Genomic DNA, 27,333 nt, shown 5'->3' with positions numbered 1-27,333 from the left:
TCATAGCGAGAATTTTCTGAAACGTTCAAGTTTCTGGTGTATTTGGTGCGTCACGTGATATGGATCCGTACAGTCAGCTAAAATAATTTCAGTGTCAACGATGTCACAGATAACGTGATATTTAAACGTCAATATGTAATTATCTACGGCGTAACAGATAACCGCAGTGGAAACAAAGGTGATGAATTAATATTTAAACTGAACCGACACTTTACCCCGAAACACATGATACATCAAACTGACTTGTAATCGTGTTATGTTCATTCCGCTAAGCTTGTAATAATTCATATCCTAATATTTGCTGCAAACAGTAAAAAAGTAATGAAAGGACACTAATGTCTGGTGTATTCATTAAGCCCATTACGAAATCTCACGTTTCTTTAACGTGGAAACAAATGTAAGGTTATCTTTGGCGATGAAACCTGTACTTTTGTGATTAACAAATCAGTGCTTCACTTGAATAATTACTTTACGGTGGGAATCTACCTAACGCAACAGTAGTCCTCCTTATTTGTGAATGCGCAGCCCTTCATGCAGGTTTTGTCGATTTCCGAATCACAGTCACGTTCCTTAAATCAATTTTGAACATAAAGTTTACGATTAGGGCGTCCAGTGATTAATATCTGACGTAATGCGCTGCAGATCGTACAATCGCGACTCTTTTTTCAAAGAACAAATCCAGTTCAAAATGGTTCAAATGGCTCTGAGCACTATGGAACTTAACTTCTAAGGCCATCAGTCCCCTAGAACTTAGAACTACTTAAACCTAACTAACATAAGGACATCACACACATCCATGCCCGAGGCAGGATTCGAACCTGCGACCGTAGCGGTCACGCGGTTCCAGACTGTAGCGCCTAGAACCGCACGGCCACACGGCCGGCTCAAATCCAGTCTTCCCCCTTTTGTTTTTACGTTGTGTAGTGACGCCGTGGATAGAGCACAGAATTACCATAGGATAAAAACTGGATTGAAAGCGTCGTCCGGTGATACAAACTTAGTTTTCCTTATCTCCCCATAATCTCTTAAGATGGGTGCCGAGATATTTCCTTTTAAAAGGATGTAGACGATTTATTTACCATATTATTGATATAAGCGAGAGTGCTGGAACGGCTAGGGACGTTCGAAAGTAAAATTCGTCAGTGTTTCTCACACGGAAACTTTATTGCCAAAACAAATAAACGACAACATCATGAATTGTACACCGTGCACTATTTTTTGACACAGTGGCTACCGACATTGAGACGATGGTCATAGCGTGCAATCAGTTTGAAGAAACCACTTTGATGAAACTCGGTGCCCTGGGATGCAAGAACTTGTGACACAGGCTGCTCCACCTCAGCACTAGTTTGGAAGTAACGTTCCGGGTGTGCGGCTTTCAATGTAGGGGAGGGACGATAGACCAGTGGGGCAAGATCGGGGCTGTAGGCTGGGTTATCCAACCTCTCCTATCTGAAGTGACGAACCTGATCCTTTTCGTTCCTTACTGTGAGTGTTTTCACATTGTCGTCCAAGAGCAAACACCTGCACTCAAAAGCCCTGGTCTTTTTCGTCGAATGGCGGATCTGCGTTTGGAGATGGTGTCACAGTTGCGTGTCGAATTGATTCTCCCTTGCAGGAAGAAATCAAAGATAATCACATCTTTTGCACCGCCTAACACTTTGGTCACAACCTTTCCTGAGGATGATGACACGTTGAATATTTTCCTCATTGGGGAACTGAGGTGCTTCCACGTCAATGTGACCTTGCATTCGGGCTTAAGTGGTGCACAAATGTCTCATGCCAGTGATGATTTTGAATAGGATATGATTTACCTCTTGCAGTACCGTGTAGACTGATCGAAGCCGATTTCCATTCTTGCGCTCTTGTTATTCATGACCAGGTTTTTCGACACCCATTCAGCAGACACATTTCGATAATCCAGCACATCATGGAGCATGTGATGGGCCTGAGCACGATTTCCCTCTAGTACCATGGAAGTTGTTCACTAATTTCTTAACAGATGTCCTATCATCCTGTACCTTCTCCTTGTCAGTGTTTTCACATATTTCTCTCGTCTCCGATTCTGCGTAGAACTTCCTCATTACTTACCTTATCAGTCCACTTAATTTTTAACATTCGTCTGTAACACCACGTCTCAAATGCTTCGATTCTCTTCTCTTCCGGTTTTCCCTCAATCCATGTTTCACTATCATACAATGCTGTGCTCCAAATTTACATTCTGAGAAATTTCTGCCTCAAATTAAGGTTATTGCTTGATACTTGTACACTTCTCTTGGCCAGGAACGCCCTTCTTGCCAGTGCTAGTCTACTTTAGATATCCTCCTTGTTACGTCCGTGGCCGTGCGGTTAAAGGCGCTGCAGTCTGGAACCGCAAGACCGCTACGGTCGCAGGTTCGAATCCTGCCTCGGGCATGGATGTTTGTGATGTCCTTAGGTTAGTTAGGTTTAACTAGTTCTAAGTTCTAGGGGACTAATGACCTCAGCAGTTGAGTCCCATAGTGCTCAGAGCCATTTGAACCATTTGTTACGTCCGTCATTGGTTATTTTGTTGCCTAGGTAATAGAATCCTATGAAAGTGACTTGACTTCTATTTAGTCTTGATTCCGTTATCAACCGAAACGTCACAATTGCCTCTCTGGTGCCTTTACCTCTACCAAAGCGACACTGATCGTCATCCAACACCTCAAAAATTTTCTTTTCCATTCCTCTGCATATTAAAAATAAAACTATCTTAAAGATTAACAGTTAAACTAAATAGGCACGATTTACAATGACGAACAGCTTCAATTGGGAGCATCTCGCAGGAATTGTTAGGGGAAGGCGAACCAAAGATTGCTTTTTACTGGCAGAATAATTAGAAGGTGCAACACATTTACTAAGGAGACTGCCTACACTTCGCTAGTCCTTTCTCTTCTGAAGTAATGTTGCGTGCTGTTGATCATTACCAAAAGGAACTGACGGAGGACGTCGAAACAATTAAAAGAAGGGCAGCTCGTTTCTAATTACCACAAAATAGAAGAAAGACTGTGAAAGATGCTATAAGCTACTTTGGGGAGGCAGTAATTATATGACGGTGGCGGGTAAATTTTACAAAATTTCAGGTCACCAACATACTTCTCCGGATGCGAAAATATTTACTGTTACCTACAAAGGGATAAATGATCATCGTAATAAAATAGCAGCAAGCACTGGTCGCGCGGAAGGATTTGATGGTTTTCCCACGCGCTATTCGAGAATGGTTCGGTCGTGAAATTGTCTGAAAGTGGTTCCAGGATCCCTCTGCCAAAAAGTTAAGTGTTAATTAAATGGTTATGATACAGACGTAGACGTAATGTGTATGACTTCACGTTTCGTCTGATTAAACCAGTAACCACTTTAACTCTGATGCTTGACAATTTTTTCTCTATGTGGTCCTTTTATTGTACCGAGTAGCATTTAACTGGGAGGTGCCGTTCTCCTGCTGCAAGCTTTGAGTTACCAGCGTTAATTTGCAACAGTAGCTGAAATTCACAAGGCAGTCTCCTTTCAGAGAATTTCGGAGTGCAATCAGGGTGACGTCAGCAGACTTTGACGGTTTATTGTTACGATTTGCCGGTCGTTGCCGAGCGACACGCTAATTTCGAGTTACCGACATGCCGGGCAAGAAGAGACAACACCTGGATGTGTGGTTGTTTCTGTGAGAGGACTGGCTCATGGGACAGAGCGTTTCCTGGTCAGAAAGCAACGCCGGCAGTGTGAAGAGATACAGGTATGACCCACGAGTGAAACTTTTCTAAAGTAGAAGTTAATATTTGAATACAAACAACCAAGGGTAAATTGTAGTACTATCCGTACGGAAGGTCAGGTGGTAACGATAAACAGGGGCTTTGGTAACGTCTCTTCGAACTAATCTAAGAACTAGTTTCCAGTTGTCGCAGATACAACACCTCGCACGGTAAATACATTAATTCCGTGGGATTTTTTCTGGTATTAGTTATTACTAAAGAGGTAGTAAGTTTGATCTAAAATGAGACGTTGTTACGCAGTGTGCTACATGACATACGGATTTTGTTCAGAACCTGTAGAGATTTCCGAGGTGGCGGTTCGGTTGGGACCTGGAAGCGGAGCATAAAATCTACGAATGCTACGAGAACCAATAATTTTTAAAAACATCATTGTCCCACACGTCGGCGCTTTTCGGAATATACCGCGTTTTCCAAGATTGGGTTTACGCAAGAACCTAAAGATGAAGTTTATACTAATTTACATTATCTGTTCTATTCCATACCGTATTTATATTTCTTCGTGCCACCCTCTATCTTGTTGCACGAGTCAGGATGACGTATACCGAACAAAATTCTGTATTAGGTATCACCGCCTTGTGTAATCAGTCAGCATCTCTAATTTCGGACTCGTATTCAGTACTTTGTGAATTTGTATTAAAATATCATTTTCAGCATCATATATCTCACGTTTTATGAAAAATTTTAGTAGATGTGCTTCTTATCTACATTTCCATATCACAGATATGTATATAATACACCGCTTGACAGTTGATACGGATCAATTAACACTTGCTGATGATGACTGCTAGCTGTTACGGAACAACCGACACCTGCTGCGAAACACTCGACCATAAAAGGAAATGCAGAGGGCGGGATGTTTTAAGTGCAGTGAAGCCTATACACGAACGCTCCGTATGCATTCGATGTTTCATGCAGCAAGGGGTTTGACCAAGGTGGCTGTGGAACCGATTAGTGCGACATTCGGTGTGGCATGGCAGCATGTCTGCAAAACATCATTTGAGTACTTACGATCACGGTGGAGCAGATAAAAGTGTCACTATAGTGGCCACAGTAATGAGTGTGTCCAAAAGTGTCATCTTGTGATTAAAACATACCCCTGAAGGTGGAAATGCTATGCGAAAGCATGCTGCTGGTCGTAATCGGACCAGCCGGCCGAAGTGGCCGTGCGGTTAAAGGCGCTGCAGTCTTGAACCGCAACACCGCTACGGTCGCAGGTTCGAATCCTGCCTCGGGCATGGATGTTTGTGATGTCCTTAGGTTAGTTAGGTTTAACTAGTTCTAAGTTCTAGGGGACTAATGACCTCAGCAGTTGAGTCCCATAGTGCTCAGAGCCATTTGAACCATTTTTTCGAAATCGGACCACCACATCACAAGAGCATCGACACGTAGTCGTAGTGGCGAAAAGGAACATACATCTCACTCGCCGTTAGATCGCTGCAGACCGTGAAACCACTATCGGTACACGCGTCTCTGCCAGAACCATTTTGCTGCGATTACATCAGACTTGTTTGTATGTTCGGATGCCTGTTGAATCTATCCCACTTCAACTATTCCGTTGGTGTAGGGACCATGCGGGTCGGGATGATAATTAAATCACGATCTTAAGCTGCTGACAGGAGTTGATATACATCAACGGGGACAGTTGAAAATGTGTGCTCCGACCGGGACTCGAGCCCAGGATCTCCTGCTTACGTGGCAGACGCTCGATCCATCTGAGCTACCGAGAGCACTGAGGATAGAGCGACTGCAGGGACTTATCTCTTGCACGCTCCCCGTGACACCCACATTCCCAACTTAATGTCCGAACACTACATTCATAGTGCCCCTGCCCATTACACTCATTACTCGCGGCAGACAATCTTACCGAGTCCCGTAAGAGTTCGGGCAATGCCTGTGCATCCGCACAGAAGAAGGAGGTCAATTGCTGGTTAGCCTTAACTGTGTGAAGATGGTATTTGTTCTTTCGGACATGTCCCAAAGAACAGACACCATCTTCATACGTGCTGGTCGGAGTCAGCAACAGTGGTCCGGACTGACGTTCTCCGACAAATCTCGCTTCACTGTGACAACTGGTTTTGGCCACCAGTTAGTTTTACAGAGAGGGGGACACGGTACATACCACACATTCTTAAAGAAATTCTTCGGTATGGCCGAAGCATTATGGTGTGGGTAGGTGTGATTCACAGTTCGTTTTGTGGGTGCAGTAAGTCCAGATTTCCTGTTTATGGACGGCAATGCCCACCCACAAAGGACCGCTGAGGCGTCGGATATTGGAATGTGAAGATATTGAGAATATGGAATGGTCTGCGTTGTCTTCGGACCTAAATCATATAAGTCGTTCCTCGGATTCTGTTCACAGATGTGTTTCTCAACGAACATCCAAGAACTGAAAAACGCCCTGAGAGAGTAGTGCGACAATATTCCCTAAAGACTTATTAACAGCGTGTAGTCAGTATGTATAACACGTGCAAAATGTACGTCATTCTGCTTTCCCCTGTGGTAAAATCTGTACATTATTTCGTTATAAATAAACCACTCCGGCTGTATTATGTACACTACGTTATCAAAAGTAACCGGACACCCCCAAAAACATACGCTTTCCGTGTTAGGTCCATTGTGCTGCCACCTACTGCCAGGTACTCCATGTCAGCGACCTCATTAGTCATTAGACGCCTTGATAGAGTAGAAAGGGGCGCTCCGCGTAACTCACGGACTTCGAACTTGGTGAGTTGATTGGGTGTTACTTTTGCCATACGTCTGTACGCGAGATTTCGACATTCCTAAACATCCCTAGGTCCACTGTTTCCGATATTGTAGTGAAGTGGAAACGTGAAGGAACACGTACAGTACAAAAGCGTACAGGCCGACCTCGTCTGTTGACTAACAGAGACCGCCGGCTCTTGAAGAGGGTCGTAATGTGTAATAGGCAGACATCTATCCAGACCATCACACAGTAATTTCAAACTGCATCAGGATCCACTGCAAGTACTATGACAGTTAGGCAAGAGGTAAGAAAACTCGGAATTCATGGTCGAGCGATTTTCTCGTAAGCCACACATCACGCCGATAAAATCCAAACGACGCCTCGCTTGGTGTAAGGAGCGTAAGCATTGGGTGATTGAACAGTGGAAAAACGTGTATAGTGTCGAATCACGGTACACAATGTGGCGATCTGATGACAGTGTGTGGGTATGGCGAATGCCAGAGAAATGTCATCTGCCAGTGTGTGTAGTGCCAACATTAAAATTCGGAGACGGTGATGTTATGGTGTGGTCGTGTTTTTCATTGTGGGGGACTGCACTCCTTGTTGTTTAGCGTGGCAACTTCTTGATTCCCACTGTTGAAGATTAATTCGGGAATTGCGATTGTGTCTTAGAACACGATCGAGCACCCGTTCATTATGCACGTCCGGTGGCAGAGTGGTTACAACACAATAACATTCCTGTAACGGACTGGCCTGCACAGAGTCCTGACCTGAATCCTATAGAACACCTTTGGGATGTTTTGGAACGCCGACTTCGTGCCAGGCCTCATCGACCGACATCGATACCTCTCCTCTGTGCAGCACTCCGTGAAGAACGTGTTGCCATTCCTCAAGAAAACCTTCCAGCACCTGACTGGACGTATGCCTGCGAGAGTGGAAGCTATCTTCAAGGCTAAGGGTGGGCCAACACCACATTGAATTCCAGCATTACCGATGGAGGGCGCCACGAATTTGTTAAGTCATTGTCAGCCAGGTGTTCGGATACTTTTGATCACATAGGGTATGTACGATGTTTCATACAGTCTATCTTTGCCTGTCCAAGAATTTCTCTGTTCCTTCGTAATTGTCAAGGAGTGTATATGCTCGTAACTTTCAATGGTGTCGGACGCTTGTTAAAGGTCTACCGCTACCTAAGGTCGATCGTAGATAAGTTCAACTTCATCTCCTTGAGCGCATGTAGAGTTACACTAGTCAATCGAACAACAGAAACCATTGAAACCTTGATACCTATAAATATCTCGCTCCACGAAATTAAAACGGATTATTTGTAGACCTTAATAGTAAGTCGGGCAACGGCCTTGCCGCAGTGGCTACACCGGTTCCCGTGAGATCACCGAAGTTAAGCGCTGTCGGGCGTTGTCGGCACTTGGATGGGTGACCCTCTAGGCTGCCATGCGCTATTGCCATTTTTCGGGGTGCACTCAGCCTCGTAATGCCAACTGAGGAGCTAGTCGACTGATTAACAACGGCTTCGGTCAAGAATACCATCATAACGACCGGTAGAGCGGTGTGCTGACCCCACGCCTCTCCTATCCACATCCTCCCCTGAGGATGACACGGCGGTCGGATGGTCGCGGTAGGCCACTCGCGGCCTGAAGACTGAGTGCTTTTTTTTAGTAGTAAGTCGTGAACCAAGGATCCCCGTTTCAAGAACATTTCTCGGGAAGATGTACATACGCACAGATCCATGGGGGGTGGACAAAAAAATGGAAACACCAACACAACATGGTACTATGCCTAATATAATGTAGGAAATTTTTCATACATCTCGGATTGGACAAATTCAAGTCCTGTATGATTTCCGGGGCGTCTTGTACCATTCATCCTGCAAAATAATGGCAAGATCAGGTAACGATGATGGAAGTGGACAGCGATCACTCACCCTTCTTTCGAAAGTAGACCACAAAATCTCAGTAATATTGTGATACGGTGACTATGGTGGCCACGAGAGGTGCGATAATTCATATTCATTTTCACAAAACCAGTACTGGATGATGCGGATTGCTTGCACAAGGTTCCTGTCATCTTGGAATGCAGCATCACTTTAGGGGAACAAACATTGTAACATTGGACGGGCATTGATCGTCCAGAATGATCATAGGGCCCATGGAACACCACGATATGGCTGCACAAATCATCGTCGAACGCTACCATTCTTCACCCCTGGACGTAAATTCGGCCAGAATTTGGGAACAGCGTGTAACATGATTCATCATATCGAATTCCTTTCTTCCATAGCCCCATATTCTAGTTTTTGTGGCTTCGGCACCATGTTCTCCTCTCACAGGAGTTTAGTGACATTGGAATTCCAACTCGTCCTGCAACTGTCTGCTAATCGAACTCCTTTAGTGTTGTTTTGATAGTGATGGGGTTCGCGTGTGCGACATGCAGTTCAGCAGTTACTTCGGACCTGTAACCCTCCTATTTTTCATAACAATCTCTCTCAGTGGTTGTTTTCCACGACCACTCAAAACACACTTTCGTCCGAGTTCTGACGCAGCAACTGATGTTTTCCCAGTTTCCCTGTTTGTGGTATAAATCTTTGATAGCTGCCTCTTAAAAACCCAAACACGTAACTCCGACATAATGCACTCACAACTACACAGAACACCTGCAACGTACTGAGAACATTGCAAGTTGCGGCCCGTATTTAAATAAAACAGCGCAACCAGCAGGCTTAGCTGGAAGTCGGATTTATATTCAAGCGCGTATTTCTCACGATAATTCCATTTTTATGATGAACTCCAGTATTTTGTCTGTTGTAGAATTATCGAAGTCTGTCGTAGGCTGGAATATTGTGACATTTCTAGAAGTTCAAAATTTCCTCTGCAGGATATCGATTTCACAAACAGGGATTATCTGAAACCCATCTTGCAGCGTTCTTCCACGAGGCATAGTACGTTGATAATGTTTTCCTCGACTGTCGAATGGCATTTGATTCGGTGGCGCAGTTTTAGTGAACAAGAAACGATGTTGATCAATTATGTAGAGCTTTGTGAAAGCGTTCAAATCTTCCTAGCACATAGAGCTTACAGAGCCGTTACAGTTACCGTGGGAATTTCAGTGAGGCTTTAGTTTATGCTCTTGTACATGGGAACGCTCCGATGCAAGCAAATCGAAGTGAAACTGAATAAGATCTGCAGTGGATGGACGATTGACGCAAGGACAGGTAGATATTAAGTATTTTCTTTAAGTACAGGACTATTGAAAAGTTCTTTAACACTTCAAAATGCGCTAGTTCACGGAAGAATGTGGGTAAGTAGGTAAACTTGATACACATCTCTGAGATGATACGGGTTTTTATTGAAACCTAAAACCAGTGCAAAACCCGGAAAACCGATGGTGTTGGAAACGCGAAGTCTTGCGGTTCAAACTGTCAGCGTGATGGGCTCCAGGTAGTCTGATGTGTTACAGGATGGCAACAACCTTAGCATGGCTGATAAACACCTGCTGGAAGGTTCGACTTTTATACAGGATTCATCTCCACCCCATAGTGCTACAGTTGTGGAAGACCTCTTGCTGCTGAGCTGCCATTTCCGCGATGCTTGAACCCCCCTCCGACGTCCCTCAGGTCTCCAGACCTCAGTTAGTGTGGTTATAGGTTGTAGGTTCACCTGAAGTCGCACGTCTATCGCAGTCGTCCGACCTGATCACGGATGCTTGGAGTCAACATCCACTGGCGGTTTCTCACCACACTTAATGATTTGCTGTACAGTGCAGTTCGCGACGTTCTCCTTCGACTATAGGTACTGTTGATGAATGATGGCTGACATTTTGAGCGTCTGTTATAAAGAAAATCGTCTTTTTAATAATAAACCGTTACGCTAACCATTGCTTTTGTATCATATAAAGCGCTATTTGATGGTCATTTTGTGCATCTTTTCGATTTCAATAAAATCACGTATCATTCGAAGCAATTGTGTCAGTTTTTACCTCTGTACGTACATTATTACGTGAAGTACTGGATTTTCAAATGTTAACGGACTTTTCGATGACACAGTAAAAAGAATGACATGTTGTTGTTTGATTACGTTATTGACGACGAAACATTACATATCCTTGGAAGAAGAAGAAGAAGTAGAAGAAGTTGTTGTTTTCAACTTTTGAGATGGCCATTAATGGGAATCGATCGATTACGGATATGTAGCTTGGTGGATAATTACTGATATAATTTTCAATGACTCTTCTCAGCGTTTTTTGAAACTTCTTTCCCTTTCATAATTAATTTTGACAAGCAATGCAGACAAATGGCTCAAATGGCTCCGAGCACTATGCGACTTAACTTCTGAGGTCATCAGTCGCCTAGAACTTACAACTAATTAAACCTAACTAACCTAAGGACATCACACACATCCATGCCCGAGGCAGGATTGGAACCTGCGGCCGTAGCGGTCGCTCGGTTCCAGACTGTAGCACCTAGAACCGCACGGCCACTCCGGCCGGCCAATGCAGACTTTTTGTCTAGTCATCAAGGTGCAATGTCTTGATTTTGTGGCTGTCACGTAAGTTCCTGTTGTACATATTGCGAATGAGCCCTCGTTTTTATACTTCTAGCTTCGTTGTCTTCTCATTTATATTTATTTCAGTGAGGAACTCAAATCACTTGACTTTGTCGATCTTTGGAGTATCTTCCTTCCACGTAGATGTCTGCTCTCTTATTCCAAGTAAGGTATTACTTCTTTTTCTATTAACTTTGCTCGTTTACACATTTTTTGTCGCACCGTAACGTACATTCTGAATTACTCTCTTATGCGCATCTAAGTAGCTTGTGAGAATTCGCAGCTACTTTAGAACATGCCCCTGTTCACTTTATAGCAAAGCAGGTGTCAGAACGGCTTGGTTACTTGCAGAATGATTATTAAGGAACATTTCTGCTGGTCGCCAGGAGCGTAGGCAGGCGCTCCCAGAGTGTGGGAGGTTGGAAACTGGGCAGCGGGCGGGGGGGGGGGGGGGGGGGGCGGAAGTCTGGCATTATTGCGAGCGACACATGCCTGCGAGCGGCGCGGGATACTCCCCCTGAGCCCTCGCGAGGCGCGAATTCTCCAGCCAGACTCGATAATGCGCAGTGCCCGAGGGCTGGAATGCTGAGGGTCGTCGCACGTGCCTTCCTGTCTTTATGGCGACCTGAAGCAGCGGTGGCGCGTCCTCTCCGCTGTCACGTCATAAGGCTTCCATTAAAGTGGTGGAAACACCCGCGGCTTTAATGGAGTTCATGAAATTAACTGATACTGTCAATTTATTAGTAGAACTCATGAACAACGACTTCCCAAAGTTTCAATGACAAAATCACATCCTAAGTGCGTGAAAAAAAAATTTAAATGCGAGTCACTTTTCGAATCAACACTTCAGTACTAGCTCGATGAACAACAATTCAGTGGATTACAAGGAAACTTGCGCCAGATCCATCTAGATGGATGGGATAAATAATCTTGGTTTTCTAGATCATCCGTGACTTTGTTCCGTAGCTTAGAAGCAATAACAAACCAGCTACTCTGCTCTGTTTATGAGGAAGAAATTGCTTTGCCTTTAGGTGTGTTATGGAAAGGCTACCAGACAGAACCTTTCCAGTTTAAGTGAGATGAGAAGTGCAGTATGGACTACGTATTTCGGCACAGTGTCGATAGATAAACATCCCATCCACTATCTGTGCCATATTAGCTGTTGTAGATATCTGCAGGCTCGGAGGGATAACGACCGCTGCTTTCACAATAAGAGGCTTCCAAATTGATGTTGCCAAGCCCACGTCTAGGTTTCTTGCCGATGCTAAACTTCTATAAATGTGTGTTCATGGCAAAACGCTGAATCCAAATGAGTCTTTAAATTCACTCTTATGGAAACAATACCTTAAAACCACGTTTCCATCTGATACAGTCGCAGCTTACGATACAGTTCTTGTATTTAATGATCGTAAAGTTGGAAGGATGAAGCTATTAGAGAGAATGGGCTCTACGACAGGAAATGTCACTCAAGAAATTTTGCGAAGGATACATTTATAGCGCCTCTCTGCATCCGAAAAGTCAGTTGAAACGCTGGTAAAGTAAAGACAGTAGATGACACTAAACGAGAAGAGAAACCTTTAAGGGAGAGAGGACCCTGAGTACATATCTGGGGCCTTTCTGAAGATGTCACAGAAGAAGAAACCTTAAGATGAACTTGAAATTGGACTTCCTGAAAATTATGTTTTTTGATGTTTATGTACCTTTTTCTCAGAATCATTGAAGGCTACAAGTATGAAATTTTGCACACTTATTTTTGTAAACAAAATAAATGTTGTCTCAAGCGTAAATTTTGAAATTCTAGATGTAAGCTGAGATATAGAGCAAATTGCTTGGAACTTTATATGAATTTTATGCTATACTTCCACAATTATAATTAATAATTATTAAAACTTTCCTGTTCCCTATATTCAAAAATACTTCATGATAGTAGATTACTTTATACAAAGAGATTGATCAGAGAAAATATTGTAGAAATCTCTTGAATAGTTTCTGAATGAAAGGTACATTACTTAGTTCAAAAATTTTGTTTATTTCCATAAAAAGTTAAATGCATTAATTTTACGAAAAGTATGGTACAAAACCTCATTGCTGTACCTTCAAAATTGTGGATTTGGTATATCGTTTAAATAGCTTGTGCTGTTCATAAACGTCCCCCGCTTGGAGAACAAAAAGAAGAAATTGATATTTAGATAATTTTAGAAATATAAATCCCCCAACCAAGGAATAATAGAAAGTTGCCGATTTATAAAACTGTAATTTTTTTGTAAGGATCATTCCTGTGTTGGGCATTGATTCTTCAACTGGACGCAATGGTGGAATTAACTGTCTTCCACAACATGAATCGCTGGCGGTAAAGCAGACGAGTGAAACTGTCTTCTTCATTTAAATAATATTCAAGCTCTACACCCTTCGGCAATGTGTCTAACAGACAGTTTCCAGCCCACGTTAAGACGTTAACGCGCTTTAGAATATGTTAATGAGGAAGTTTATGTCAGTCGTTTCATAACCGTACCCTAGGAGAGACAGAAGTCGCTTCCTTATTTAGGGGTCAAGAGCGTTTGTCGTTCAGAAGGAAGACAGCTGCAGCACGAAGAAGCCCTATGCACCGCAGAGCTCGGGATTTGCGGCCGCTTACAGAAATTCCTGCGGCTTCCCAGTCTATTCCGACGCCCGCTGCTATTGTGGAGCGCCGAGTGCTGCTGAAGTTCTGCGAGAATTAACAGCCGTTCTGCTGAGCGCTTAGGCGCGCGCTGACTTGGGTAGCTACACCGAGACAATGCAGGCGCTAAGTATATCAGGCGCGTTTCTAATTACCAGCTGCGAGGTTTTCGTCATTCTCTGTGCATCCAAATAAGCAGGGTTGGTAAATGGCTTCTTGCCCTATTGTAGGGAAGTACACTATTCTGAAGCAGACATTGCATATAAGCGTGTTCTCCGCACAGGATTAATATTTAAGCGCTCCATCAACAAACGAATTTAAAAAATCTTCAGCCTCTTGCGACATTAAAACATAGGAAACCGGGAGTTAAAAGCTTAAAGCCTTTTCGCATCCTCCCCCGTACGTCTTGTACTGTTATCAGTTACTTTAGCATCTGTGAGCTCTAACACTTATCTTTTCAATATTTCGTTAATGTTGTCTTTTTTTTAGAATGACTAAGACTTATGGATATGACACACGTTAGCTCGTTCGTAACTAACTGTTCTCGTTTAAATCCTTGATTTCGCCTTAACCCCTGTACCTGCTGGAGACGCTTGTACAGGACATTCGGAAATCCCCGTTACGAACATCTAGGACTCGTGGAGTGGAGAGAGTATATAATATTTTGAATAGGAATCCGTTTCTGGAAATGTACCGTTTCTATTCAACGAGGGTTTCAATTCCAATTTCTTTGTTTTGTTTGGTTTTAGAGCGCAAAAACAACTAGGGTCATACGCGCCCATGTCAAAACTGATAGAATATGAGGACAAAGAAAAGAGGCCGGCCTGGGTGGCCGAGCGGTTCTAGGCGCTACAGTTTGGAACCGCACGACCGCTACGGTCGCAGGTTCGAATCCTGCCTCGGGCATGGATCTGTGTGATGTCCTTCGGTTAGATAGGTTTGAGTAGTTCTAAGTTCTAGGAGACTGATGACCTCAGAAGTTAAGTCCCATAGTGCTCAGAGCCATTTGAACCATTTTTTGAAAGAAAGGAGTTAAAAACTGCTACATGTCAAACCCAATCGACGGAAGACAAGACAGCTAGAAACAGAGATATGGAGAAAGGTCTATAAAATATGCCGTAGAGAAACGGTCGTCGAGAACTAAAAATTAAATGCCCTTCGTCATATTGTTACGACGGGTATACAGTGAAACTCGATCGACAGTCCGCGTGTCGTTCCATAAAACGACCGACAACTGAGACGGCAAACACAAACGGAACGTAAAAGGATAAAAAAAAGGCATTACGTCAGGAAGTGGCGGATAGTCAAAATTGGAGCGCAATGTGGTGGGAGCAACACTTAGCAAATGGCGATGGCTATAAAGGCAGTACTATTCAACTCATTCACTTCTGCTTGAGGAACTGAAGTAGGCGTGATGCAAAATAATTATCAGGTAACAGTTCGATAGGAAACATAACGAACATCCAACGAAACAACGTAAGCACATTTGTTTGTATTAACAATTAAACATTACGTGTTTACATTATTACAAAACAAAGAAGAACGAAGCATACGGTATGTACAGAACACTAGTGATGCATTAGAACAGCAGCTTGAGGTGGCGACCACCAACGTTGTTACAGGCACTGGACGTAAGAAGCATGTTCAGTGATACTCTCTCCATCCCACCTGGTGTCCCTTCAGTTTCTTGTGGAGCGGCCGGAGCTCTTCCTCTGTCTCTAAAGGAGTTTTGTTCACAACCCCACAGGAAGTACCCCATAGGAGTTAAATCTGATGATCGCGGCGGCTATGGGAATGGATCACTTCGGCCTATCCGTCTTTCACCGTATCGTCTGATGAGATGTCTCCGATGCGCGGGCGAGGAGTGAGGTGGTGCATCATCATACTGAAACCACATTTCCCGACGGACATTCAGCGGGACAGCTTCCAAGAACTTGTGCAATACGTTTCGATAGAAACATCAAGTGTGTAGGATCTGTTAGCTTGAGTGGCAACAGACGTAGGAGCGTTACACATCTGAACTGAAACCGCCGTAGAACGGAAATGGTACGTTCCTGGGCAGAGATTCCTACTCAAAATATTGCGTACTCTCTCCCTTCTACAAGTCAAACAACTTTATAAGGGAAATTTCCGAAAACCCTAAATTCTCATACTTGCGCGAGCTCTGTGCCAAAGACGTATACAGGATGTTCAATAATTCAGTGCCCAAATTAACAGAGATGATACAGAGGAGAAAAACGAACATATTTCCTAAAGCAGCCATGTGTCGCAAACCTATATTCTTGACCACTGAGCATCCGTAGGTAATTCTACAAACATGAGTGGAGGAGATACGTCATTATCATTAACTTTGTTACACCAAATGTTAGTCTGGTGTACGTACTATGTTGTGAAGTCGCGCTCTTCGACACTAAGTCGGTAAACAGCGGGTAGCACTAGTGCTTGCAAGACAGTTGCAATATCAAGATGCAGGACTGCGCGTGGGGAAAACTGCGATACGTGCACTTTATCTACGGTGCTGCTGAATACAATAGTCGAAGAGCCCAGCGAATGTACGGCGAACGTTTCCCTGCACGCTGATGTTCACATTATCGCACATTTGCAGCAACCTATGGTCGATTGTAAAATACGGATACATGATAGTAAGCAGAGCTAATACGGGCAGACCCCGAACGGCGCGCGTACCTAACATTGAGGATGAAGCACTGTCAAACGTTGAGAACAATCCAAAGAGATGAACACGAGCAATTGTTGCTGCGCTCTGTGTTCACCATTGCTGGGTATGGGATGTGCTGCGTGAAGAGCTGCTTCGTCCTTTCGTCCTGTGATGGTGTTGAGACCAGATTATTATCCACTGGTCTTCAGTATGCACGCTGCTTTATCCCGATATTGTTATGTTTAAAAATGAGGCTCAATTTACTCGAGAAGGCATTTAAAATTGGCACAGTTGACATGTATGGTCGGATGAAAATCCTAGTATCACATTTGTGTCAGGTCATCAGAGACATCTGGCAGTAAACGTGTGGGCTGGTATCGTGATCGAGTACTTGGACATTACATGTTGCCTGTTCGACTCAGGTAGCCAATGTACAGAGTGTTCTTGCTTGCTGGAGTTATTAGAGGATGTGCTCCTAGATATCTGGAGGAGGATGCGATTTCAGCAATGAGGCCCCAGTCCGAGTAGTACTAACCAGTACTTTGGGCAGTCGGGGGTTCAACCGAGAAGGACCTATACATTGGACTGCAAAATCTCCAGGCCTTACCCCATTAGAATTATTTGTCTGGGATTACATGAAAGCCAAGGTGCGCTCTACGCCTGCCGACTCAGAGGCTGAATTGCTTGGAAGAATTCTTGCAGCAGCCGTACAAATACAGAACACACCACACATTTTCTAGTGAACTCAGGACTCCCTCTTATGTCATGTCGACGCCGGCCGGAGTGGCCGAGCGGTTCTAGGCGCTACAGTCTGGAACCGCGCGATCACTACGGTCGCATATTCGAATCCTGCCTCGTGCATGGATGTGTGTGATGTCCTTAGGTTAGTTAGGTTTAAGTAATTCTAAGTTCTAGGGGACTGATGACCTCAGATGTTTAGTCCCATAGTGCTCAGAGCCATTTGAACCATTTTATGTCATGTCGACTCCACGTTGAGGTTAACGGTGCTCGTTTTCAACACTTATTATAATGTAATAGTGATCAGAACAATAAGACAATGATATCATTTAACACCGTTTTACTCTAAATCGCGCACAATATCCTACTGTGTACTCAGAACTCGGCCGGCTTGTGTGGCCGTGCGGTTCTTGACCGCTACGGTCGCAGGTTCGAATCCTGCCTCGGGCATGGATGTGTGTGATGTCTTTAGGTTAGTTAGGTTTAAGTAGTTCTAAGTTCTAGGGGACTGATGACCACAGATGTTAAGTCCCATAGTGCTCAGAGCCATTTGAACCATTTTTTGTACTTAGAACTCCAACAATCTGCGTTTATAAGACGTAGTTGCTTTGCGGAAATATATTTGTTTTTGTCTCCGTCATCACCCCTGTACGTTTGGGACATGAATTTTTGAAAACCCTGTATATACGATAAGAATGATTAGCGTTAGTAGCGTAAATATCAGCTGCGTACTTTTTGACGTTTTATTGCAACATAAAAACTGCCCTAAAGCACTTCATGGGGTGGCTAATCGTACTAACGATTTTATTAGTAGTGCTCGTAGACTGCAGAAGAGGCTTGTTTACTGGCGATTCGCTCCTCTTGGCGGAATTACAGGGCGGGAACGTGTTGCGAATCTGTTTGAAGATGAGCAAGCACGGCAAACGCGGATGTGGAAAGGTTACTTACGAATAGCGATAAAGAGCTGAATTTAATTTTCCTACTCTCTCGGATGAAAATATTGTGACTATGTTCGATTCTGGCCCTTTTACATTTCGCGAAGAACGGTTTTGTCAGTGTTGTTTCCCGTACCCTGCTCACGGGAGTGAAAATGTTCAGGGTAAGGCCTGTTGGTGAGTGCGTAGCAAAAAAATACTGATCTCTACTCATCGCGTTTCCAAACGTATGTGTTGACGGAAGTTTTCTGCTGTTCAAATGGTGTCACGTTTTAATGTGCCACGTTTTTAGGCAGTATATTTCGTCGAAAATAAGTGGTTTCGATATAAAAAGGTTTCTTCCGCATGACTGGATTTCTCAGTCCACACAGGTGTAAAGACTGATATGTTAATTAATTTAGGTCATTTATAAAGATCGAATGATATTGTAACATCACTTCTGGAAACTTACTTCGGGAAACGTACGACATTGTACGTTGACAGCTGGCACAAAAGTCCAGATATTTTTTGTTATTTACATGACAAATGAAGTAATGCACCAAGAGCTTCAGACAGCAAGTTACGCATGTCATCCCACACATAAAGATCATTACACAATAAGAGTAGCGCATTGTCAGAAAAGAGTACGTACTATGAGTTTTCTGAAGACACAGTTGTGTTGTGGTACGGATAACAGACGCATCAAAAGTATGACATTAAAGCTGCGCTGCAAAACGTTCTCGAAAACTAAAGTAAACGGGACAGTATAGTTACTTTGTGCAAAACGCCTGGTGGTGTGTAGACCAAGTGCAGTGTCGCTTCCAGTAGTAGTGAAATGCTACCTACAATGCGACTGCGGCCGCTCAGACGTGCGTAATGGTGATGGGGAATCGAGGTCTTGCACTAGCAATTGGTTTCATCTTTCGGCAAGATGAAAGAGAATCTATGGGGAAAGAGATTTTCCTACGGTCTGAACGATTACTAGGTGGTTCCCAAATAACTCCTTGATCAATGCGGATTGTTTAGTGTTGAGAAGATGAAATTACGTACAGCATTGTTGGCTGGGATGCCCCATTCGGGGAGTTCGGCCGCCGTATTGCAAGTCCATTTTAGTTGACGTCACGTAACCGACTAGCGTCTCAATGATAATAAAAATGATGATGAAGGTCACACAACACCCAGTCCCCTACTGGGAATCGAACCTGGGCCCCCTGCGTGGTACTGAATGATTGATAGAACGTTCTGACCGCTTTTACAGAGAATTGTTGACACTTTTGAAAAATAGTGTTGCATATATGTGTCACTCTGAAATTAGGTGCAGCATTTAATAAGTTGTTAAGCAGGCTACAGTAACCCAACAGTTCGAGATGTGTAACATCATTTTCCAAGTCCTACCGTAAAGGTATAGAACGTGAAAAAAAACATGAAAACACCAAAAGCACGAGACATTATCATTTCTGATAGTCTACAGGAGATCCGTTGGCATTCAAAACAGCCTGAGTCATATATAAATAGTTAAATACAGGTCTTGTATGGTTTCCAATGGAATCTTGTAAAATTATTAGTGCAAAATAGTGATAGTTACGGATAACGATGAATGGAGGTGGGTAGCGATCACGAACTCTTCTCCCCAAAGTGGAACACAAAGGCTCAGTAATCTTGTGATCTGGTGACTGTAGTGCATAGGTAGATGTGACACTTATCCTCGTACTTACAAAAACGGTCCTGGACGGTGTGAACAGAGACCCTGCCGTCTTGGGAGACGGCATCACCGCTGGATAACGAGTATTGTAGCATTTTATGGACGTGATAAGATAAAATAATCGTATTATCCTTAGAAGTAATGCGAAATCACAGAGTAAACAAGGGGCCCGTGGAATATCACGATGTGGCAGCCCAAATAAACGCCGATCCCCGCCATGTTTCACTCTTAGGATGGAATCTCCGCCAGAAGTTGGAAACAGTGTAAAATAAGACTCATCTGACGAAATAACTATCTTCATTGCTCCACAGTCCAGGTTTTATGGCTTCCGGACCACGTTTTCCTGTTACGGGCCTATGCATCACTGATGACTGGCTTTGTAATTCGTGCTCGCGCTGCAACCCCTGCTTCTACAGCTCCATTCGTGTTATTTTGATGCTGACAGGGATCGAAAGTGCGAAATTCACTTTTGTGTGACTTTTCTAGCTGTCGTTTTCTTATTTTTCGTCACAATTCTCTTCAGTGATAGTCCGTTACGATCATTCAACAAACTTTCGTACGCGTTGTGACGTAGCGGATGAGGTTTCTCTGCTCTCGCTGTATGTGGTATAAATCTTCGGGACGGCGCCTCTTAAAACACTAAACACTTCAGCTACATCGATTACGGAAGCAGCCACTGTACGAACACTGTGGTACTGAAATTGCGCAACAAAAGAGACCCGTATAGGTTAACCGGATGTCACACAACAGACATGACATCAATAGCAAAAACAGACAGCCAAAGCAGTTTAAAAAAATCACACTGTAATTGGTGTTGGACTTTAGTTAATCAAAGGGAGGAGTGCAGAAATGTGACATAATACACTGACAGAAGAAAATCGCAACATCAACAAGGAGTTGTGCGACATAAGCGAAAGCTGGGAGTGTGTTTCTACATCTGAAAGATTATATCTATTCCGATTTCACGTCAGTTGCATAAGAGTGGCATCACTATGAGAATGCAAATCAGGTTTGCATTAAATACACGCTGTAACGGTCGTGAGCGTTACTTTTGAAATTGGACCTGGTGCGTTGACGTTAGTACATATTTCCATTAAGGCGAAAAAGGCGTCAGCAGCTCACTGAGTTAAACGAAGTTGTATAATAGGGCTACAAGAAACTTGATGTTCCTTCGGCGATAGTGTAGAAAGACTTGGCAAGAGTGTATCCACTGTACATTATTGCTGTCAGAGATGGTCCGGAGAAAGTGCGGTTGCAAAAGGACCGGGTTCCTTATGGTCACACGCCACTACCGAGAGGGACGACCATCGTGTTCGGCGTGAATCTCTGGCGCATCGTGCTGCATCTGCAGCAGCAGTATGAGTAGCAGCTGGCGCCACAGTGACACAAAGAAATGTTACCAATCAGTTACTTCGACGACAGCTTCCAGCCAGACGCCCTGTAACGTGCATTCCACTGACCCCAAACCACCGCCATTTGCGACTTCTGTGATGTCATGCGAGAGCTCTCTGGAGACCAGCGTGAAGGTCTGTTGTGTGTTCTGATGAAATGTGGTTCTGTCTCGGTGCCAATGATGGCGGGGTGTTGGTTCTATGGAGGCAAGTGAGGATTTGCAACCAACCTGTCTGCGTGCTAGGCACACTGGATGTACACCTGGATTTATGGTCTATCATGCAATTTCATATGACAGCAGGAGCACTCTTTTGGTTATCCTACATACACTGACTGGAAATTTGTGCATCATCCTGTTGTGCTGCAGTTCATGAACAGCATTCCATGAGGTGATTTCCAGCAGAATAACGCTCGTTCACATACCGCTGTTGTAACCCAAATGCGCTATAGAGTGTTAACATATTGCCATGGCGTACTCAATCACCAGATGTGGCTCCAATCGAGCACATATGGGACTTCATTGGACGATAGCTCCACAGACATCATTATCAGTCGCTGTGCTGACCAAGTGCAACAGGTGTGGGACATTATTCAACCAATTGACATCGGGCATGTCTACCACACCATGCACAAGTGTTTGCATACTTACATTAAACATTCTGACGGTTACATGGGTTGTTAATGTACCACCATCTCATATTTGCGATGGAAAACAATAACTTGTGATCTTGCAATGTTAATCGGTTGTATACGTTATTTAGACAAATACATTCTCGAAATTTTATTGCTATACATGAATTATTTGTTAGTGTTGCGACTTTTTCTATCAGTGTATTAAGGACAAAAGAGTGTGTTCTTATAAAACAAGATAAAATAAAAAGTAAAATTCACGCTCTTGACTTAAAATTAATAAATCCTCGTTATTTCCTAAGACCACAGGTAAGAAAACCAAATAATGGAGTATCCCATCTGACTTTTATTCGTGAAATAATATAGAATCGTGACGAAGAAAGAACGACTTCCACCTACCAGCTTTATCGATTTGCCACCTGAATTCATAACATTCGTAAAAGTTCTGTTTTGTGAAGAGGTCAGTTGATTTCTCCATATGCAGCATCTATCGTTTCCATAGTATACCTTCTACAACTTCACATTTCTCCTCAAGCAATTCCTACTTTGCCATTTTGCATTTTCTATTGGTCAAATTTTTTAGACGTTAGTACTCCAGTTTACCTGCATCGCTTGCTCCACTTTTATATTTTATCCTTGCGTCAGTTACATTCAGCACCTCGTATGTTTTCTAAGTATTTCTACTGAACTTTAACGTACCATCGAAATTCCACACAAAATTCATCATTGGCCGATGCGTCACATGTTAACGCAGTCCAAGTCCAGCATAGGACTCTCTTATCTCATTCACAAGTCACGAGTAGTACATTATAAATAAAACCAACGTAGAGCGATCAGAAACCATATAAACACAATATAGTGCTACATAACACGCGCAATACCTTTGAGTGTTCAGATGATACAAATGCATAAAGTGTTTATAAAACTCACAGTAACGCAGGCGTGTTGTAACATCGTCCATGGCAAAGAGAGCATGACCATAATTGACATAAAAATGCAAAAGTATTAGCGATAAAAATACATGCATATTTTAACTGCATATTTTTCATTGTTGATAATGTAATTGGGCATCGGATGGAACACGCATTAAGAGGGAACGTTAAAATTTTCAGGATTATGATACACGTTCCTGAAATTACGGGCTTTATGCCGCAGTAGTAATTTCAATTTTGGCGGATGGATCTTACTGATGCAGTATGTGATCATTTCGTAACTTCAATAGTAATACAGACCTTTCTTTAAACACAATTGCGTACGTTTTGGGGGTGAAATATTTTCATGAGGCCGGTTAATTTCGCGATATCGCTATTTTTGCCGCATTTTTACTGCGACTGGAATGAAAAGAATGTTCTGTGTTACTACAAATAGCAATTATTTAAGAGACAAAGAACATTACATTAACTCCGATGGGTTGCAGTGCCATAGCAGGTATGCCAGAGTGGGGGAGTAATTACAGGTTGTTGTATACTGCAAACGGGCGAGCAGATCAAGTATGAAAATGTTCCAGCGTTAGAAGGAAATTGAATCAGAATAAAAAACATTTTTGTTATATGCCATGGTAGCTCGCATTGCATTTTCTCTTAGCCCAAGTAATAACGTATAATAGCAATATCACTTTTATGCAGGGTGTAAAGAACATTTGGTTTGTTTAAAAAAGTAAATCGGTATTTTCAGCGTTGGAGGTTCATAAGAACAGACCTTGATGTAATAATTGCAGTTCAATATGTTTTAGAATATAGACATCATTTAACAGTGCTGTCTACATGAAAATCTTTATAGTTTGACCCTTACTTCACTTAAAATTGCTCACGGACATTCTTCTGCTATAAGCAACTGAAACAAACTGGAGAGTACTTAAATAAGAGTTCCAGTAATACATTTTGAAATACAGTTCCTTACATACACCCTCGTAAAACCTTTTGCGTTTGGCATATTTTTTGGAATGTCACCAAGTATTGCTTAGCTGTTAGGAGATAAAAGGAAAAAGATTGTACCTTGATATAAAAAGGTAACCACATTACTCGCAGTTAGAAAGGAGACTGAATGACTTAAAAAACTAATTAATGAAATTAATGTTTTGTTGTTCTTCAGATATTGTGTGTAATAAGAACATTTTAGTTACCTTTAAGAAACCTTTTAGCAGAAAGCCTTTTCTCTGTCAATATTTACTTATGAAAGAAATAAACAAATATACGATTCTAATGTTGTCTTCTGACTTGTATCTTCCCAAATTCGTCAATCCTTCGAAGATACAAAGCAAAACATGAATTTCCGCCACATAATTAAGTGTGCATCTGTACGCACGCAAAAATATTGAAATATCGACGATGCATGTATTTTTTTGTTACTTGCACAATGTGTTTCCCAGAAGTGCATGTTTGTGTGCCATTTATCCATTTTATAAGAATACATACAACATACATACAACAGCTTCCTATTTGTGTCATTATTTCTTAATAATGTTTTCTGCTCCATTATTTGTTTATTCTTCACCTTTGAAAAATTCGTTCACTTCTTATTCCTTAGAATTTATGATTCAGTTAATAGTGCAGAAGCGATTTTGGTTTTATGATTTTCATCTCACACAGCTTTAAACGTTTCGGGAAACCTCTGTAATTGTCGTTTGCGTCTATGAAGTTAAGTTTTGGGATTTGCGGGGCTATATTTCCTAGCATTATTTACTATCAGTGCTTACAGCATACTGACCTAACGAATAGTAAACACACGGTAGAGATGTGCATATGGAGGAGAATAATGAAACATCCTTGTTGGGAAGAAAATCTAGTAAACCACTACCGTAGGAAATTAGGTAAAGCACGGAATTCGACTGTGAAAGGATTGTGGCGTATCGAGACTGCGGTTTACCTTTCTGCAATATTGCAGCTCCCATTGATCGGCGTCCGTCCCTGGTACCTGAGTGGTCAGCGGGTCAGAATGTCATACCTAACGGCCTGGGTTTGATTCCCAGCTGGGTCAGAGATTTTTTCCGCTCAGGGACTGAGTGTTGTGTTGTCCTTATCATCATCATTTCATCCCCATCGAGACCCAAGTCGCCGAAGTGGCATCAACTCGAAAGACTTGCACCAGGCGAATGGTCTACCCGACGGGAGGCGCTAGCCATATGGCATTTCCATTGATCGGTATCTCGTGACCTTTGTGCATCACGCGACTAGCGCCCAAGAGGATACATGTGTTGTTCACTCGTTACTGCAGGACTGCGCAGCCACGTCGCATACTTTGAGTCAGGAAATGGACTTATTTGTAATACAGGTATCCCTACAGTCAGTGTAACGAGGAATGGAGCATCATGGGCGACCAGCACGGCGACCATTTTGTGGCTTCAGTTGACTTGTCAGCAGCGAGAGGGACGCTGGCAGTGATGTGACTGAGGACCACACCGGACACGAGAATTGCAGTATGTCTTCTCTTCAGACGCTGCTCGTTCTATGTACAACACTGCGATGGAGATATCTGTGTTCAGAGGCTCTGAAGAGCTCGAACATTGTTAAGAATCTCTCGTCATCGTCAGTCCCTATGACTGGTGAACTATGGCTTAGTGCTGAAGCAACATATATAATTACAGATCCTTACCTGACGTTCAGGCTGAGTTATACTCAGTGCCCGGTACCGTTACAGCCATCGAAGCTACGGGAAATGGTAGACAGTTTATCACCCTATATACACCCAAATTACTTAAAAATTTAATCAAATATAGAGTGTCCAAAATTACAGTTCCAGTTCCAAAACATTGTAGAAAGAGAACCACTGCCCAAAATGACGTCAGATTTAAGCAGTATATTATTGACGTAGGATGACTGGCAATACCATGGATATTCTAAGAGTTGCAAATTACACCATCGGTACTGTTTAGTGTGCATGACTGCAGAACTTGGGCAGCCAACAGCTGTGGCATTGTTAGTTAGGTAAGCCCATCCACTTCGGCAAGCCCGTCCCACATCGGATGGGAAAAAACGGTTGTTAATTGTCCAGAGGCCTACAACAGCATAAAAAGCAAAATGACATTCGTTTATAATTATCCTGGGGGACAAAACACGCAAAAAAGCAAAATAATGCCGCTTGATAACAGTCGTGAGACTAGCGCAAGCCATGTTCAGTATTTTGTTCTCCATTGGCTGCTACCATTTGATATCGAGAAACAGCATGTTCCTCAAGAGATCAGAGTGTCTCAGTTCAGAATGCGTTGCCCAATGCGTGTCTTAAATTCAGCTACTTTCATAATTGGAACACTGAACTCAATATACACTCCTGGAAATTGAAATAAGAACACCGTGAATTCATTGTCCCAGGAAGGGGAAACTTTATTGACACATTCCTGGGGTCAGATACATTACATGATCACACTGACAGAACCACAGGCACATAGACACAGGCAACAGAGCATGCACAATGTCGGCACTAGTACAGTGTATATCCACCTTTCGCAGCAATGCAGGCTGCTATTCTCCCATGGAGACGATCGTAGAGATGCTGGATGTAGTCCTGTGGAACGGCTTGCCATGCCATTTCCACCTGGCGCCTCAGTTGGACCAGCGTTCGTGCTGGACGTGCAGACCGCGTGAGACGACGCTTCATCCAGTCCCAAACATGCTCAATGGGGGACAGATCCGGAGATCTTGCTGGCCTGGGTAGTTGACTTACACCTTCTAGAGCACGTTGGGTGGCACGGGATACATGCGGACGTGCATTGTCCTGTTGGAACAGCAAGTTCCCTTGCCGGTCTAGGAATGGTAGAACGATGGGTTCGATGACGGTTTGGATGTACCGTGCACTATTCAGTGTCCCCTCGACGATCACCAGTGGTGTACGGCCAGTGTAGGAGATCGCTCCCCACACCATGATGCCGGGTGTTGGCCCTGTGTGCCTCGGTCGTATGCTGTCCTGATTGTGGCGCTCACCTGCACGACGCCAAACACGCATACGACCATCATTGGCACCAAGGCAGAAGCGACTCTCATCGCTGAAGACGACACGTCTCCAATCGTCCCTCCATTCACGCCTGTCGCGACACCACTGGAGGCGGGCTGCACGATGTTGGGGCGTGAGCGGAAGACGGCCTAACGGTGTGCGGGACAGTAGCCCAGCTTCATGGAGACGGTTGCGAATGGTCCTCGCCGATACCCCAGGAGCAACAGTGTCCCTAATTTGGTGGGAAGTGGCGGTGCGGTCCCCTACGGCACTGCGTAGGATCCTACGGTCTTGGCGTGCATCCGTGCGTCGCTGCGGTCCGGTCCCAGGTCGACGGGCACGTGCACCTTCCGCCGACCACTGGCGACAACATCGATGTACTGTGGAGACCTCACGCCCCACGTGTTGAGCAATTCGGCGGTACGTCCACCCGGCCTCCCGCATGCCCACTATACGCCCTCGCTCAAAGTCCGTCAACTGCACATACGGTTCACGTCCACGCTGTCGCGGCATGCTACCAGTGTTAAAGACTGCGATGGAGCTCCGTATGCCACGGCAAACTGGCTGACACTGACGGCGGCGGTGCACAAATGCTGCGCAGCTAGCGCCATTCGACGGCCAACACCGCGGTTCCTGGTGTGTCCGCTGTGCCGTGCGTGTGATCA

Source organism: Schistocerca piceifrons, chromosome 3 (assembly GCF_021461385.2).
Source record: "Schistocerca piceifrons isolate TAMUIC-IGC-003096 chromosome 3, iqSchPice1.1, whole genome shotgun sequence".
Classification (NCBI taxonomy): Eukaryota; Metazoa; Arthropoda; class Insecta; order Orthoptera; family Acrididae; genus Schistocerca; species Schistocerca piceifrons.
Note: the sequence above shows the minus strand (reverse complement) of the source record.